This window comes from Lactuca serriola, chromosome 5 (assembly GCF_051521515.1).
Source record: "Lactuca serriola cultivar US96UC23 chromosome 5, Lser_US96UC23_V15, whole genome shotgun sequence".
In the NCBI taxonomy this organism is placed as follows: Eukaryota; Viridiplantae; Streptophyta; class Magnoliopsida; order Asterales; family Asteraceae; genus Lactuca; species Lactuca serriola.
In genome coordinates, this window is record NC_136412.1 from 342344269 (window position 1) to 342349179 (window position 4911).

Here is a 4911-nt window from a genome sequence, read left to right on the forward strand (position 1 = left end):
ATTAAGCTTTTCTCTAATATAATTGTTACTCTTTCATGACAAAATTGTTTTTCATTTATTTTAGCAGTTTGATAAATTATCGCTAAAGCATCCTTTGGTGGTTGAAGAGGAACACACATTTGGTTTTAATTTTTTTTTTTGGTAAATTTCAGAAAATATCAACATGCCTCATTCTTTTTTTACCAATATAGGAAATATACTTTATTTTTACTGACGATAGCAATGGGTAACCCATAATACCATACTTAAAAATCTGCACTCATTATGGCAATATTCTTATATCTCTTTATTAATAATAGCAGATTTTTGCTATATATGTTATACAGTGGTCAAATGTTTTGAATTATGAAGGCCTAATCATGGATCCAAATACTTCATAAAAGAAACCATTCTATGGGGAGGTGGAATACAGCTTTCCAAAAGAGGTCTTTATAGTTTAGTACAATTTACACTTTTACCCTTTTGGCTAATTTTAAATAAATCTGTTAATGACATGTAATTCCAGGTTTGGGAATTTTTATTGTGATCTTATTCATACGATTTAACATATGCACAGAGGCGGTATATTGTCTCAGTTAAAACATCAGAAAAACCAATGGCAGGTGATGACTAATTTGCCCTTCAATGTCTTTCACCCAATATATTATATTTATTGCAATTTCATCTTGTAGAGTATTTCCCCCCGGAAAAGGCTAAAAGGTTTACAAAATTTGGAGAAAGGAAGGGTTTGATCAAGAAAGATGTGGTATGAAAAGGACCATACGATTCAAATTATTAAAAATGTTTGTTTTTTTTCTTTAAAAAAAATTTAAGTATTTTTTTTAAAGCTAAGGATTGACAGGTCATTGTCGTTCCATGAGGGTGATGATAATCCAAACATTCGCCTTTTGCATGATTTATTGTTGGCTTACTCTCTTCAACAACTTTGATCTTGGTTATTGTCAGGTAACATATATGTCCCTATTATTTATAGAGTAAATTACAATTTTGTCCTTGTGGTATTTCAAAAGTTATGGTTTTCATCTAGTTGTTTCATTTGTTGCACAGGTGGTCTACAAAGTATAGCTTTGTTAATCTGTCACCATGATCCTTTTCATCATCATCTACCCAAGCAATAAATCCTTTACGTGGTTCCTGTCAATTTCAAAAGCCACGGTTACAATACCTATAATCGCATACAGTGATATCCCCATCTAGGGTTACGATTACAAAATTCTCAACTACAACATACCTTAATTGGACATGCGTAAAAGGGTCTTCCTGGATTATTGTTAGTAGTTGAAGTCCGAATTACAGCAGCACGCCCACAATCGCATTGAACCATCCTTGATTTGAAGGAGATTAGGTGTAACCGCTTCAAACGATGGAGGGTTGAAAGAAACTCTAAATTAGGTTCGATCCTGATGAAAAATTAGTATTTGAAGATCGTTGGAAATGTGAAAAGACTTTTATACCCCCAACGTGCAAGGCACGTGGGGTGTCTAACGGGAAACAATTGACGGAATGTGAGAATAGGGACTAAGCGGGTTACATAATTAAAAGTTGAGGACAGTCCGAGTTAGAAAAATAAGTTAGGGACCAAGCGTGTAATTTACCCTAAACCACAGGGACCATTCGCGTAATTTACTCTAAGAAAAGCTACTTTTAATAAAAAGTAATTAAGCTTTTCTCTAATATAATTGTTACTCTTTCATGACAAAATTGTTTTTCATTTATTTTAGCAGTTTGATAAATTATCGCTAAAGCATCCTTTGGTGGTTGAAGAGGAACACACATTTGGTTTTAATTTTTTTTTTTGGTAAATTTCAGAAAATATCAACATGCCTCATTCTTTTTTTACCAATATAGGAAATATACTTTATTTTTACTGACGATAGCAATGGGTAACCCATAATACCATACTTAAAAATCTGCACTCATTATGGCAATATTCTTATATCTCTTTATTAATAATAGCAGATTTTTGCTATATATGTTATACAGTGGTCAAATGTTTTGAATTATGAAGGCCTAATCATGGATCCAAATACTTCATAAAAGAAACCATTCTATGGGGAGGTGGAATACAGCTTTCCAAAAGAGGTCTTTATAGTTTAGTACAATTTACACTTTTACCCTTTTGGCTAATTTTAAATAAATCTGTTAATGACATGTAATTCCAGGTTTGGGAATTTTTATTGTGATCTTATTCATACGATTTAACATATGCACAGAGGCGGTATATTGTCTCAGTTAAAACATCAGAAAAACCAATGGCAGGTGATGACTAATTTGCCCTTCAATGTCTTTCACCCAATATATTATATTTATTGCAATTTCATCTTGTAGAGTATTTCCCCCCGGAAAAGGCTAAAAGGTTTACAAAATTTGGAGAAAGGAAGGGTTTGATCAAGAAAGATGTGGTATGAAAAGGACCATACGATTCAAATTATTAAAAATGTTTGTTTTTTTTCTTTAAAAAAAATTTAAGTATTTTTTTTAAAGCTAAGGATTGACAGGTCATTGTCGTTCCATGAGGGTGATGATAATCCAAACATTCGCCTTTTGCATGATTTATTGTTGGCTTACTCTCTTCAACAACTTTGATCTTGGTTATTGTCAGGTAACATATATGTCCCTATTATTTATAGAGTAAATTACAATTTTGTCCTTGTGGTATTTCAAAAGTTATGGTTTTCATCTAGTTGTTTCATTTGTTGCACAGGTGGTCTACAAAGTATAGCTTTGTTAATCTGTCACCATGATCCTTTTCATCATCATCTACCCAAGCAATAAATCCTTTACGTGGTTCCTGTCAATTTCAAAAGCCACGGTTACAATACCTATAATCGCATACAGTGATATCCCCATCTAGGGTTACGATTACAAAATTCTCAACTACAACATACCTTAATTGGACATGCGTAAAAGGGTCTTCCTGGATTATTGTTAGTAGTTGAAGTCCGAATTACAGCAGCACGCCCACAATCGCATTGAACCATCCTTGATTTGAAGGAGATTAGGTGTAACCGCTTCAAACGATGGAGGGTTGAAAGAAACTCTAAATTAGGTTCGATCCTGATGAAAAATTAGTATTTGAAGATCGTTGGAAATGTGAAAAGACTTTTATACCCCCAACGTGCAAGGCACGTGGGGTGTCTAACGGAAACAATTGACGGAATGTGAGAATAGGGACTAAGCGGGTTACATAATTAAAAGTTGAGGACAGTCCGAGTTAGAAAAATAAGTTAGGGACCAAGCGTGTAATTTACCCTAAACCACAGGGACCATTCGCGTAATTTACTCTAAGAAAAGCTACTTTTAATAAAAAGTAATTAAGCTTTTCTCTAATATAATTGTTACTCTTTCATGACAAAATTGTTTTTCATTTATTTTAGCAGTTTGATAAATTATCGCTAAAGCATCCTTTGGTGGTTGAAGAGGAACACACATTTGGTTTTAATTTTTTTTTTTGGTAAATTTCAGAAAATATCAACATGCCTCATTCTTTTTTTACCAATATAGGAAATATACTTTATTTTTACTGACGATAGCAATGGGTAACCCATAATACCATACTTAAAAATCTGCACTCATTATGGCAATATTCTTATATCTCTTTATTAATAATAGCAGATTTTTGCTATATATGTTATACAGTGGTCAAATGTTTTGAATTATGAAGGCCTAATCATGGATCCAAATACTTCATAAAAGAAACCATTCTATGGGGAGGTGGAATACAGCTTTCCAAAAGAGGTCTTTATAGTTTAGTACAATTTACACTTTTACCCTTTTGGCTAATTTTAAATAAATCTGTTAATGACATGTAATTCCAGGTTTGGGAATTTTTATTGTGATCTTATTCATACGATTTAACATATGCACAGAGGCGGTATATTGTCTCAGTTAAAACATCAGAAAAACCAATGGCAGGTGATGACTAATTTGCCCTTCAATGTCTTTCACCCAATATATTATATTTATTGCAATTTCATCTTGTAGAGTATTTCCCCCCGGAAAAGGCTAAAAGGTTTACAAAATTTGGAGAAAGGAAGGGTTTGATCAAGAAAGATGTGGTATGAAAAGGACCATACGATTCAAATTATTAAAAATGTTTGTTTTTTTTCTTTAAAAAAAATTTAAGTATTTTTTTTAAAGCTAAGGATTGACAGGTCATTGTCGTTCCATGAGGGTGATGATAATCCAAACATTCGCCTTTTGCATGATTTATTGTTGGCTTACTCTCTTCAACAACTTTGATCTTGGTTATTGTCAGGTAACATATATGTCCCTATTATTTATAGAGTAAATTACAATTTTGTCCTTGTGGTATTTCAAAAGTTATGGTTTTCATCTAGTTGTTTCATTTGTTGCACAGGTGGTCTACAAAGTATAGCTTTGTTAATCTGTCACCATGATCCTTTTCATCATCATCTACCCAAGCAATAAATCCTTTACGTGGTTCCTGTCAATTTCAAAAGCCACGGTTACAATACCTATAATCGCATACAGTGATATCCCCATCTAGGGTTACGATTACAAAATTCTCAACTACAACATACCTTAATTGGACATGCGTAAAAGGGTCTTCCTGGATTATTGTTAGTAGTTGAAGTCCGAATTACAGCAGCACGCCCACAATCGCATTGAACCATCCTTGATTTGAAGGAGATTAGGTGTAACCGCTTCAAACGATGGAGGGTTGAAAGAAACTCTAAATTAGGTTCGATCCTGATGAAAAATTAGTATTTGAAGATCGTTGGAAATGTGAAAAGACTTTTATACCCCCAACGTGCAAGGCACGTGGGGTGTCTAACGGAAACAATTGACGGAATGTGAGAATAGGGACTAAGCGGGTTACATAATTAAAAGTTGAGGACAGTCCGAGTTAGAAAAATAAGTTAGGGACCAAGCGTGTAATTTACCCTA